We start from the raw sequence: 13,976 nt of genomic DNA, 5'->3' as shown, positions 1-13,976 counted from the left end.
GGTGGAGGGGAGTTCCCTTCCCCAGCATGAAGACAAGATGCCAGACCCTACCATCCACCATGTGGCCAATATGGCGCTGGCCAGACCTGACCTCCTTACTTCACCCCAATTATAGGAGCCAGCATAGATGGTATTTATATCTGCTGCAGGTTTGCACACCAGAAGCAAGCAGGGCGTGAGCCCATGCCCCATCTTCAGTTCCTGCCTCAGACAAAAGTTGGGGACAGGTGAAACCAGATGTTATAATGCATGTGGTCCTGCAAGGACTCCGAGAAGGATTCTCCATATTGGTATTTTAGGTTGCCAATATCTGATGAGACAGGGGCCAGTCTGGCAGGGGTACTGTTTCTAAACCCATCCCAAGAGGAAATGGGTTAAATGTTACTTGTTTGGGGTGGCTAGGATGGCTGACGATGTTTCTTCCCTTGCTATCCTTAGCGCCTGGTGTTTCTGTGATGAGAGGATGACTGGATAGATCCAAGTTGGCTTGTATGGTCTGGTTTACCACAGGAGTGAAAAGGCTGGTTAAGCCAGTGGCTCTTGATGTGCCAAGATGAATCCAGTAGGGGGGCAGCCTTGGACCTGTACAGACAGGGATGCGCACAGGGCTTCCCAGGTGGATTTTACACCTCCAGCCCTTTGATGTGGAGGAGGACACACCTACCCCCAGACCCTGCTGCTACCTAGTAGGGACAGGTGCCATGTGCTCCCTCTTGGAGGAAATATGGATCCTCTAATAAACCTTATAATAATCTTTCTCCTGTTCCTGCCTGCTTCTGCATGGTCCCCTGGGATGGATGTGAAGGATCCCTTTGCCGGTCTTCAGTCAGAAACTGGGGCTGGGTTGGGGTGGTTAAGGGGCTTGAGTGGAGGCTTTGGTAGATATCTGAATTACAGGGTATGTATAAGAGACCCAGGAAGCTGCCAAAGCGAACAGCCCTGAGTCTTAAGACTCACTATCGATACAAATAGCAGGTCACAAAGGCAAAAATGTAAATTCCTATCCAGTTAGAAGGTAGACAGGTATGGACATTAGACAAGCTTCTTAATTTATTTCTTTTGATCTCCCAGCTCTGGTTAATTTTGAAAGGGCAAGCACCAAGTGGCTGATATGACATCATTTCCTTTTACTCCTGTCCACAGTTTTTGTTGTCAGGACTGGCCTCATCCTGAGATTTGCTCATTGCTGGGATAACTCATCCCAGTTGGCATTCATGGGCTTTGAACTCAAGGCCTGGGCACCGTCCCTAAGCACTTCTGCTTGAGGCTAGAACCCTACCACTTTGAGTCACAGTGCCACTTTTAGCAGTTGGCTGGTTAATTCTTGAGCCATGCTTCCAGCTTGGGTCTTTGCTGGTTAGTTGGGAGATGGGAGTCTCAGAGGGATTTTTCTGCCCAGGCAGGCTTTGAACTGCAATCTTTGCCATGAAAACCCTTTATTATTTCCAATTAAAGCAACAAGGAGATCAATGGGAACAAGCAGAGCTTACCTGCACTCTGTCCAGAATTGACCAACAAATACTTGCCAGAACTCTGCAATGACAAAACTCAATAGATGGGATAAGAGTGTTAGCATAGATATAATATACTTTGGCTGCCTGAAAAACCTGATAACCAAAGTTCATATGAGGCTCTCCTGGCCTACACCTGTTTCAATAGCATAGCAACATAGCCAGCATTTTCAGGCCAGGCTGGGTAAGGTTGACAGAGAGTGTCCCACAAAAGTCTTAGTTTTTGTAAATCTAAAGCAGTCTTCCATGAAGAATCAGCTATGTGTGATGGAGTCAGTCAGGAATCCAGTCTACCATGGTGGAGGTAATCAGGATGTGGTCCAGGCCACGTCCCTCAGATGGATTGTCAAATCTCCTGCTCAGTTGCTTACAAATTTATACACTTGACTTTAGATGGACCTAAAGAATGATATGCTGGTTTTACATCAGTATTTAAATCACAACTAACTCAATTACATACCAGTTTTAATAAGTTTTATCTTACACGAATTTATGACATACTCATACCATCTGCCACCTACTAGAACCTTCTGGAGTTTGTCTTCATTTCTACCTTTTCTATTTTGGAACAAACATTTAAGACAGTTCTTACTTTCCAAATACTTTCTTATCCAAAGGTGTTTCCTCAGTTTCCCTTGTCAAGGCCTTTTTACTAACTTTCCTCTTGGTTTACATTTTTCTTAGTGTTTTTCTTCATCAAAGATGGTAGGACTCCCTCTTTATCACCTGCTGACAGTTTTTATGTTGCCCATGAATAGATAAGTGTGAGTAATTTTTAGTGGCAAGAGATCTTTTGCCAATGATCAAGATTCAAGACAAAACCTTTTTTTAACAAAGCACTTCAGCTGGAGCTCATGTTTTCAGGGCTTGATTGTGTTAGCCAGGCATTTGGTTAGGTGTTTGAACCAGGCTCTCAGCTGCCTTCAAACTCCCAACTGCCTTCTTGCAGAAGGAGACATAGCACTTAGTAGACTCTGATTTTCCCCCTAGAGACACAAGTCCAAACAGAAGGATTAATCCCAGGTCTTTGGGAAAACCTATAAACATAAAATAGTACAGAGAAATCAGAGATTTTTGGAAGATTTTTGAGTGACTCCAAAAAGATGCATGAATGGTATATCCGGCATCGATGAGCTGGCTGTCAGAGTGGTGGAAAGACCACAGGGCCTTGGAATTTGTCAGGGAGTACCCCTCCCCTGTGGGGGTTTCCATCACCTGGCAGCCAGTCCACCGAGGCCATCTGCCAGTGGCTTTAAGGAACCCAGATGCCCTCCTTGGCATTGGGATTTTAGTGGGACGTTTATAATAAGGTGGGAAAGAGGAGAAGCCCCATTTTGAAGGACCAAATCTTGGAGCCTGTTGATACACTTAGTACAGTTAGGAAATAGGCCAGAGAGGATAGAAAAAAAAACCAATAACAACACACTAATTCAGCTCAAATGGAGAGCTGAAGTGGGACACCATGGTGAGCAGGGAAGAATGATCCAGGGGATAAGCCATAGGACATGAACATGGAGGCATATGGCAGGGCGTCTTCTTGATGCCTGACCTGTTCCAGGCCTAAATAGGGTCTATTGAAAGGCTTCCGATTTAAGCCATTTAGAAAGTGAATTATTGCAGAATCAGAGTGTAAGGTCTTCTCCTGGATGGCGAGCAGACTCCACCCTCCTCACAGAGTCTCTGTCCAGTACCTGCATTACCTAGGCAACTGGCATACCTGGAAGAGGTCACATCTGCATCCGCTGAGGTCACATCTGAATTTGATGTGGCCACACCTTTCTCCGCCCATACCCTAGATAAGGTCTAGCCCAGGCCCAGAGGCCCTCCTTCCCAGATCTTTCCCAGGCCTTTTCCAGCTGCATGGAGGGCCAAGATGGCCTGGTGCCAGCCAGAACGGATGAATAAACCTACCCCTTACCTGAATACCACGGGCGTGGTGCTGTTCTTACTCGGCTACCTCTTTTTAAAAGCCTAACACAGAGTACTAGATAGAGAATTTCCTCCCAGCAAGAGGTACCAGCATGGTAAGTAGTTACTTAGAATTAGAAATTTGACAATAGAATAAGCTTAGACATCGTTGCTAAGAAAATATATTAGATGGTCAGGTCTCAGTTTACATGGCCTGTAAAGATAGGTGGTGATTCTGTTAGCAAGGTTTATGAATAGGAATTGATATTTTAATACGTAGAAGAGGGAAGAAGAGTTAGCTTGGTGGAAGAATACGGGAGGGTGTGGAAAACCCATCAGGTGTCTTCTATCTTTTTCTAGGTGTCTGTTTCCAAGGCCAGTAAAGAGAATTGGGGGAGGGGGTTGCTGAGCAGGTTTTTAATGAGAGGAAGTGATTGGATAGAGCTCTCCAGATAGGGAAGAGGCAAGAGGGAGGGATTTTTTTTTATTTTGTAGCCTCCTAGAGGAGTTTGGCTTAAGGGAGAAATTAAGAATTCAGATACCAAAGTGGGTGAACTCAGGAAAGAGAAAATAATTGAATTATGGTCTGAGACCCAAAGACATTTTGGGGTGGGAAAAAGAGAGAGCAGTAAAAGGAAACGCAGTAAAACAGAGAAGCTGGTCCAGTGTGTTAGCCAGCCAGCCACTGTCAAGGATGGATTAATGACAGAGACGGGGCAGAGGCCCATTTATTTAGGATCTAGAAGGGAAGAAGGTGTTAGCCAGAGAAATGTAAGGTTTATGCCCACACAGAGAGGCAGGCAGGGAGACAGGGACAGAGGTTAGTAGAAGGAGTTTGTAGTAGACCAACAGTCTTAGATTAGAGACTCCAAACTGGCTGCCGAGAGGAAGAATGTGCATGAGGAACCACTGATCCAGGATAGCTGGACCTTGAGAGGGAATCTGGGGCTAGGGGTGGGTCGGGAAGGGTATCCCTGGGACCCTGCCTGCACCTGAGTCTCTGGGCACAAGTCCAATGGTTGTCAGTGGGAGTGAAGGCACTTTAGTAGGAAATAATCTCCAGTTTGGAGAGAGAGAGAGAGAGACAGAGAGAGACAGAGATGGAGCTGATCCCAGACTTGAGAACTCGATGAGAAGGAGAAACCATTGAGAAGATGGGAGGGAGTGAAGTGGGAGAAGGGGCTGGGAAGGGACCACCCAGGGAGGAGCCATAGGAGGAGCTGCTGAAGAGGGGCAGGGGCAAGAGCTGGAGTGGGAACAGGGGCTGAGGGGCATTGGGAGCTGCCTGGTGTCGGAGGGAGGAGGGAGCTGCCCGTGGTCTCGGCTGGGACCTTGAGAAGTTGGAAGGGGAGGGGTTGAGAAGTCAGAAGTAATGGCGGCAGTGGCAATGGGAATAGCAGGGAAGGCGGGAGGGAGAGAGTTTGAAGACAGTTTGGGCTTGAGAAGGATTTAAATGATTTTTAGCTTGCAGAGAGATGATTTTTAGTATTGAGGGAGTTAGAGAAAAAGAGTGAAGAAAAGGGAAGTCCTGGATGTGCTCCATTTTCCAAGTGCTCACAATAGTTGTATAAATCCCGAATAATCATGGGGTTAAAGGTACCCTTAAGCAGCCATTTGGATGGGTTCCCTAGGTCATAATCAGTCCATGCTCAGTTGTACAAATCAATGAGGTGCCGGCGCTTAAGGCCAGGAGCTAGGTGGAGAGAAAGCATATTGGCCATATACACCCCAGGCGGGGAGTAATATGGGATCTTAGATTGAGAATTATTACCCACTGGTGACATGATCTAAAGCCAAAACAATCAAGGCATCCCCAGAGTGTTTTGGTTTTAGGGAGAGTGTGGTGGGAGCCTCAGCTCTGGGTCCTAGACCTGTGCCTCAGACCCTAAGCCTTCAGCTGGAGACTACCAGCCTGGTACCGGGGCTTTGGGGTGTGGGCTAAAGAAAAGTTGGCACTACAAGTCTGAATAAAAGAAAAGAATGTCACCATAGGAATCCCAAGTCTGTTTACCCCATGCAGATAAATGAAGCCCTGTGAATTGGACATAGGAGAGCGCTGGGTGGCAGGGCCTTGTGGTGGCTATGTCAGTCTGGCAGGAATCCGGGCCCCTGGGGTTGCAACTCTCAGGGTGAGAGGGTGACTAGCACAGAGGCGATTGAGAACCAAGCTCCCAGGAAGCTCAGATGAGCAAATTCACCAAGATAGACCTAGTTCCCAGCCCATGCACCACTGTTAGAGTAAATTAGACTCAGCCAGAAAACCACTTGGACATCCAGGTAGGAAGAACAAAGGAAAGGTTTATTGCCATAAGGGGACCTGCAAAACCCCATCTCACCAGGTGAGGGCAAGTGAGAAGTGGGAGCTATTGTCTCAGGTGACCTTTTATAACCTCTGGGATTTGGGGGATCTCGCTGCTTTATTATGGTCATAGCTATCCCAACAGGGTGCTCTCTCAGGGTCAGGGAGGTAGGGGCTGATCATTTGCTGGCTTTACTACATGAGCCTACTGTTGCCTTGGGAAAGAGCATGTTAAGCTATGAGGGAGGAGGCTTCTGGGCTAACAGTGCAACATTTGTTTGTCCTTTGTCGGTTCATTTCTGTGTCCCCCCTTACCCTCCCAAAGACAGATACATGAACAAATGAGAAAGAAAAGAAAAGAAAAAAATGAATTGAGCACTGGTGGCTTACTCCTATAATGAATACTAGCAACTCAGGAGGCTGAGATCTGAGGATCAGGATTCAAAGCCTATGAGGAAAGTCTAATAAACTACTCAGAAAAAAGTCAGAAGTGGAGCTATGGCTGAAGTGGTTGAGTGCTAACCTTGAGCACAAAGAGGCTCAGGGACAAAGCCCTGGCCCCGAGTTCAAACCCCAGGATTGGCACAAGGGAAAAGCAAAAAGAAAAAAACAAAACAAAAACAGCAACAAAGAAAAAAAACTTCTTGTTTCTATTTCCTGGAGTTCATTTCAATAAATATTATTTTGTGATGACCCTTTCCCCAAAAAAAGAATATAAAATATGAAATTAGAAGCAGAACAAAATTATTGATTTTTAAGAATAGGGGCCAAACTCGAAAGGCAGGATCTCCCTTTAGAAAACAAAACTCAAGGCTAGTCATTAAAAGGGGAAATTCCAAAGATAAAGGCTTGATGTAAATTAGAGAGTTAAACACCCAGTTAATGGAATTCAGTAAGTAGTAGTAAAGCAATCAGTATCCACCATAGGGACTCTCTGGACCAGGGGCGACCCAGAAGTTTTGAGAAAACGGATATACCTGGCCTCAAAACCAGGAACTGTCCTTTGCTGAAAGGGGTATTTATGGTTTCAATTGTTTCAAGAATGTTTGTGATTTACACACTTGCAAAATAACTGCTAAGTTCTGTGTGTGTGTACCAGCTTGCTTGCATCTATTCTAAAAGAATGCATCTTTTTGCCTTTATAAACCCTGAGCTATTTGAGTTTGAGGCTGCTCACTCCTGAGCTGAGTTAGCCCCGAATGGTCAATTGAATAAACTCCAACTTTTAAGACACTGGTCAGGGCTGGGAAGTTGGCTCAGGGGTAGAGCGCTTGCTTTGCATGCATGAGGCCCTGGGTTCGATTCCCCAGTACCACATAAGCAAAAAGAAAAAAAGCCGAAAGTGGTGCTGTGGCTCAAGTGATAGAGCGCTAGCCTTGAGCTGAAGAGCTGAGGGACAGTGCCCATTCCCAGAGTTCAGGCCCCACAACCGGATCTCCCCCACCCCAAAAAAAGACACTGGTTAGCATCAGGTGCACATAGGCATTGCACCTTTGTGCTCCTCTCCCAAGAGTATCCTCCTTTGAAGTCTTACTGCATGTGAATGCCTAGAGTCCTGTATAATTTATCATGGTCTAGCTTCCACATATCAATGTTTCTTTTTTTTTTTTTTTTTTGTCGGTCATGGGACTTGAACTCTGGGCCTGAGCGCTGTCCCTCAGCTCTTCAGCTCAAGGCTAGTGCTCTACCACTTGAGCCACTGTGCCACTTCTGGTTTTCTGGGGGTTTATTGGAGATAAAAGTTTCACGGACTTTCCTGCCCGGGCTGGCTTTGAACCGAGATCCTCAGATCTCAACCTCCTGAGTAGCTAGGATTACAGGCGTGAGCCACAGGCTCCCTGTTCAGTGTTTTCTTTTGAGGTGATGAAAAGTTCTAAAATTGAGCCAGGTACTAATGGCTGATGCCTGTAATCCTAGCTAATCAGAAGGCTAAGATCTGAGGATCACTATTCAAAGGTAGTCCAGGTAAAGGCCAGACCGAAGTGGAGCTGTGGCTCAAGTGGTAAAGCACTGGTATTGAGCACAAAAGGGCAGGGACAGTACCTAGGCCCTGATTTAAACCCAGGACCAACACACACACAACACATACAACACACACACACACACACACCATCACACACCATCACACACACACAAATATAATACTAAAAAACTCAGTGGATTTTATACTTTAAATAGTTCCATTGCATGGTACAAGAATTGTATTTCAAGAAATGTTTTTAAAAAGAAAGCAACAACTGTCTGTTCCAGCTAATTTTCTCATCAAGTCAGTGTTTTAAAATGACACACTTTCTGTTTTTGGAGTGTGGGGTGTATGTTTTTTTTTTTTTAAAGGTAAGTTTCTTATTCCTTCTGAGCAATATAAAGCAAAACAGGATATCAAAGATGAATGGTTGACATTTTATCTTTTCTGACAGAATCTTGGTTTTTCCCAAGGAATTGTTTTGATGACATTTCTTTTCCGTCCTTGACAACACTTCCGAAAAAATATTTCCATCTTGGGAATTCATAGGAATGGGGCTTTGATTAGAAGCTGCCCTTTTTCATTGAATTCCATGCTGTCTTCAGAGTCTGGGAGTGTGTTACTACAAAATGTTGAAGGCACTGAGGACCATGTCTGCTCAGGTATCAGGTTTCCTTTTTTGCCTTTTTCTTCTATCTAGGATCTTGTAGTAGCTCTGAGACCCAATTTTCTCTCTCTAACTCCTTGTTGTTGGTGATGGTTGTGGGGCTTGAACTCAGGGCCTGAGCACTGTCCCTGAGCTCTTTTGCTCAAGGCTAGCGCTCTACCACTTTAAGCCACTGCTCCACTTTGGGTTTTCTGGTGGTTAATTGGAAATAAGAAGCTACGAACTTTCCTGCCTTGGCTGACTTTGAACCGTGATCCTCAGATCTGAGCCTCGTGAGTAGCTAGGATAACGGGCATGAGGTGCCTCCCTAATTATTTAAAATGTTGGGTACTGTGCTTAGTTTTTCTGCCCTTGCATGTTCTGTCTGGACAGCTCTGTGTTGCTAGTAATTGGCAACTTCCTTAAGAGGAAGTTCAGGGAGACGTGTTGGGAACACCCCAATGGGTTCCCTTCTCTGATGAGCTAGTTCCTGCAGTCTTGGCTTCTCCCACATGCTTTAATATGAGTTTATTTCTTTACTTTCTCATACTTTCCTGCTAGTTCTCAGCCAGACAGTTTTGTCTGTAGTAAGGCATTGTGCCAGTACTGAGATTTGGACTCCAAACTCATATAGGAATTTCTAACACTTAGTCTTTTTTTTTCTTTTTATTAAAAAAAAAACTTTATTAAACAAAAGGGTTATAGTTCTAATTATCCTGGAGCAACTCCTTGTTTTAATCTGGCATATTTGTGTTTTTTTTTTTCATTTTATTGTTTTTCTCTCTGCGTTAGTCTAGATAAGGGTTTATTTCTCTTATTAAAAATACATTGATTATGTTCATATGTTTTCTAAATCATTAGCACTCTTCTTTTTCTTGCAAAAAGAAGAGTGGAAAAATTTTCCATCATGCATACATTGCTTATTTTTGTTATTTTTTTTTAATGATTTGTCCTTTGGTGACTGATAATTGCTTCCTTCATTAGTACTGATTTTCATTAGTTTGCTCTTCAGTTCACAAATGAAAAATATGACAAATTCATGGAGGCTCCAGAAATAGAGACGTACAGAATCATGGAAAGCTGTGTTTTTATTCTTCGATCTAGTCAGGGATGAACAGATATGTAGGAATGTCATTTGGCAGTAAGCAGGTATGATTTAATGATAATCACCTTGGTGCAAGAGAGTAATAAATGGTCATCATCAAGAGCTGTTTGTGTCAAATCTTCATGGTTTCTCTGAGGAACAATCTTCCTGTGACAGGAAGCCTATTACTTGAGGGACTTCAAGACAGACCAGAGACACCTTCTCACATCCTCTATCACACATAGCATACCTAGAAACACATTTGAGGTAACAGTTCCGTACCTCCTCCCCCAATGTACTTTGGAGATAGGCTTGAATATTCATAGGTTTTTAAATACTTTAATAACTGTGACAGTTGATATTTTACTATCACTATTCTTCACTATTCTAGTTTTTAGATATAGTCTGTTGTTGTTTGTTTGTTTTTTGGTGGTGGTGGTAGTGCTAGGAACGGAACCCAGAGCCACTTTACCACTGAGTACCACCCTCAACTCATGTAGGCCTGTTACTTTAACATACAAATTGGTTGGATCAAAAATAGTTGGCTTTTCTGGATAAACGCCCAGGAGTAGAATTGTTAGATCATAGGGTAGTTCTATGTTTAGTTTTTTTGAGGAACTTCCATACAGCTTTTCAGAGTGGCTGAACAAGTTTACATTTCACCAATACTGTTTTAAAGTTCCTTTTGTCTGTGTGCTCAGTAGTATCTGTTATTGATAATGGTCATACGAACTAGGGCGAGATGGAATCTCAGTGTTGTTTTGACTTACATTTCCTTTATGGCCAGAGATGTTGAGCATTTCTCCATGTGTCTATTGCCCATTTATATTTCTTCTTCTGAGAAGTCCCTCTGTAGCTCTTTAGCCCATTTATTAATTGGAGTGTTGTTTCTTTGAGAGTTTAGTTTTTAAGCTCTCTGTATATTTTGGATATAAATAAGGCCATTGTCTGATGAAGAGTAGCAAAATTCTTCTCCCTTTCTGTAGATTGTCTTTTTAGCGTGTTAGTTATGTCCTTTGCCTTGCAGAAACTTTGAAATTTGATGCAATTTGTTTATGAAGTCTGTCTCTGACTTGCTGTGCTTCTGGATTTTTGCTCAGAAAGTTCTTACCTGTGCCAAGGAGTCCTAATGTTTCTCCTCCTTCATATAATAGTTTCATGGTTTCAGGTATTATCAGGATACAGTAAAGCCACTAGCCCAACCATAGCCAAGGTATAGAATTAGCCCAGATATCCCTCAATGGACCAATGGATCAAGAAAATGTGATTTATATACACAATGGAATTTCATTCATCCTTTAGAAAGAATGACATTGTATCATCTGCAAAGAAATGGAAGGAGCTAGAAAAAAATTATGTTAAGTAGCCAGGTGCTGGTGGCTCACACCTGTAATCCTAGCTACTCAAGAGGCTGAGATCTGAAGATCGCGGTTCAAAGCCAGCCTGGGCAGGAAACTCCGTGAGACTCTTATCTTCAATAAACCACCAGAAAACCGGAAGTTGTGCTGTGGCTCAAGTGGTAGAGCGCCAGCCTTGAGCTGAAGAGCTGAGGGAAAGCTCCCAGGCCCAGAGTTCAAGCCCCACGACTGACAAAAAAATAAGTTCCACATTTTCCCTCATATATGGAAGCTAGAATTAATTATAAACATATAAATAAATACATTGGGTGATATGCAAGTGGACAAAAGTGTATTAACTGAAAAGAATAGATTCATGGAAGAAAAAGTGTAGTTTCTTAGAAAAGCTAAGTCAAAGTTCAACAAAATAAGCACCAGGAAATGGGTCCTTGAAAGGGGTTAAGGGAAGAGTGGTAGACAAGTAAAGAGGAGAAGACGAAGAAAATGCAGATAAGAATTCAATATATAAATTCTACCAAATTAAGAAACATGGGGGCGGGGCCGGGAAGGTGGCTCAGTGGTAGAGCGCTTGTCTTGCATGCCTGAAGCCCTGGGTTCGATTCCTCAGCACCACATAAGCAAAAAGAAAAAAGCCGGAAGTAGTGCTGTGGCTCAAGTGGTAGAGCACTAGCCTTGAGCTGAAGAGCTGAGGGACAGCGCCCAGGCCCAGAGTTCAGGCCCCACGACCGGACCCAAAAAGAAAACAACAACAAGAAGAAACATGAGGGAAGGGTTGGGATGGGAAGGATGTGTGAGAATGTTGAAAGGATTGACGTTGATCAAGATCTATTGCATTCATAAACTGCTTTGTTAAATGGCAACTCCTTTGTACAACTATTTAAAGTAGCAAGATAAATTTAAAAAAATACTTGGCTCACAAGTTTTCTTCTTAAAATACTAAATGACCTATTACCTTTTGGTGTTTAGCCTGGTCACTTAGTAACCTGCATAAGTGGCTGTTTTTGTTCTTTCTAAAATTATTTTTTCCCATGTTACTTATGGAATTTACTATATATCTTTTTTGTTGTTTCCTTCCTTCTTTGAATCATCTTACTTTTCTTTATTTTCTCTCTCTCTTCCTTCCTCCCTCCCTCCCTCCCTTCCTCCCTTCCTTCCTTCCTTCCTTCCTTCCTTCTTTCCTTCCTTCCTTCCTTCCTTCCTTCCTTCCTTCCTTCCTTCCTTCCTTCCTTCCTTCCTTCCTTCCTTTCCTTCTCTCTTTCTTCTTTCCCCTTTAGTGTTTTCTGGCACCAGCATGGCTGGTGCTCTACCACTTGAAAAATGACTCCAGCTTGATTATTTTTCTGGCAGTGTTGGAGCTGGAACCTCTTGGCCTCTTCTGCCTAGTCTAGCTTTGATCTAAGATTCTCAAGATTTCAGTTTCTTGAGTAGCTACATAGCTACTAAAATAAAGCACTGACCTTTATTTATTTATTTTGTTTTTATTTTGAGACAGGGTCTTTCTTGAAGTCCAAGTTGGGCTTGAACTCACTAATAATCCTTCTGACTCAGCCTCCCAAACATACCATCTTGTCCTCTTCCTCCGCCTCTTCCCCCTCTTCTTCCTTTTCCTCCTCCTCCTCCGCTGCTGCTGCTGCTGCTGCTGCTCCTCCTCCTCCTCCGTCTCCTCCTCCTCTTCCTCCTTTTCCTTGTGGTACTGGGATTTGAATGCAGGGCCTTATATTTGCTAGGCTTTTATGGTTAATTGGAGATGGAGCCTTATGGACTTTTCTGCCCAGGCAAGCTTCTAACTTCAATCTTCAGCTCTCAACCTCCTGTGTAGTTAGAATTACAGGCATGAGCAATCAATACATGGCTTAGTATGTCTTTGCACATAGTAGATATTTAATAAATATTTGTTACTCTATGAATGAATGGAAAAATGTGTTTAACACATATTAATCCTCTCTCTACACTGAGGGTTGCTGGGGCATTGTACTTTCCGTTCAGAGACATGTTTCTTTTCAGGCTGACAAGTTTCCAGTGCTTATCTGCTGTGTAACTTTGTGTTGCTTTCATCCAAAGCCTTCCTGATCTTCAGACTCCTTAGAAGATGACACAGATGGGTGGTGTTGTAGATATGCTCTCCGAGGTCACAATGATAGACATGAAAATAAAGAATCACCTCAGCAAGACAAAATTTATTTTTGCAGAAGGGTGGGCCAGCAGTGAAAAATCTGACATCTGACAAGCGGGCACATGGAGCCCCCCTATTTATCTGTTCCGAACACAGTAGGCCATATTGGAAGAACGAACACCACACCAGGAGTCTTCTCAGATCACGCTTTATTGGAGAGCCTTTTACTTGTAGGAGAGCTTGAGTGCGAGAGAGCGTGCACCCAAAACATGGCCACTTATATAGGGAATAGGAACACGGGTCTTTCTATCATTGGTTGTCTGCCTTTCACTGTCACCAGGTGCCACGGGATTGGCTGGGGACTCTACGTGGCTCGTGCATGCACAAAGCCCAGGACCCACCGTCCCGCCAAGCACCGCCTGAAAGGGAGTGGTTACCTCAAAGCTGCAAGGGAGTGGGCGCCATCTTGTAATGGCGTTTACCCTGGCTCCCTACAGTTCCCCCTTTTTTGTTTTTTGGCAACAGGTAAGAGTAGAGGTTGGGCCTCTGTCTAAAACATTAGGACCTTGCACTGGCCTTCGCCTGAGGGGCGCGCCTTCCCCAGTGATGACCAGGCCCGTCCTATGCCTTTTTTGCAGAGGTGGGATCTTGGGCATCAACCCACTTGCAACCCAGCATGCTCTTCTTGAGGAGATGGTTCTCCTCAAGTGCAGTGCATTTGCCTTGCACCCTGTCCCAAATTGCAAATTGCATACCTGTCCCGGTGCAATGGGATCCCCTAATCCCTCGGGGTGCTAAGGCTATGCAGGATGGTAAGGCTTAATTGCCTCTCAGGGCCGACAGCCAGATCTGGGGTGAGGATCCACTCTCCAAAGCGGCTAATGCTTGCGAGATAACAACCTTGTCCCTTCTGGTTTGGGCTCGAAGGCGACAGACCAACCATAGGCAGACCACGCATCCTCCCAGGCAGCAGGCTAAAAACATTCCGACTCCCACCCGCTCTTTGAAAAAGGACACCGCAGAGGCCCAGTCAGTAACTTGTAACAGCCCACAGCATCATTGGTTTAGCTATCACAGGGATTGCTATTAGCACT

The sequence above is a fragment of the Dipodomys merriami genome, unplaced genomic scaffold (assembly GCF_024711535.1).
Source record: "Dipodomys merriami isolate MVZ:Mamm:240054 unplaced genomic scaffold, mDipMer1.0.p SCAF_59, whole genome shotgun sequence".
NCBI classification, from domain to species: Eukaryota; Metazoa; Chordata; class Mammalia; order Rodentia; family Heteromyidae; genus Dipodomys; species Dipodomys merriami.
The sequence above is the reverse complement of the archived record's forward strand: the minus strand, read 5'-3'. Positions refer to the sequence as shown.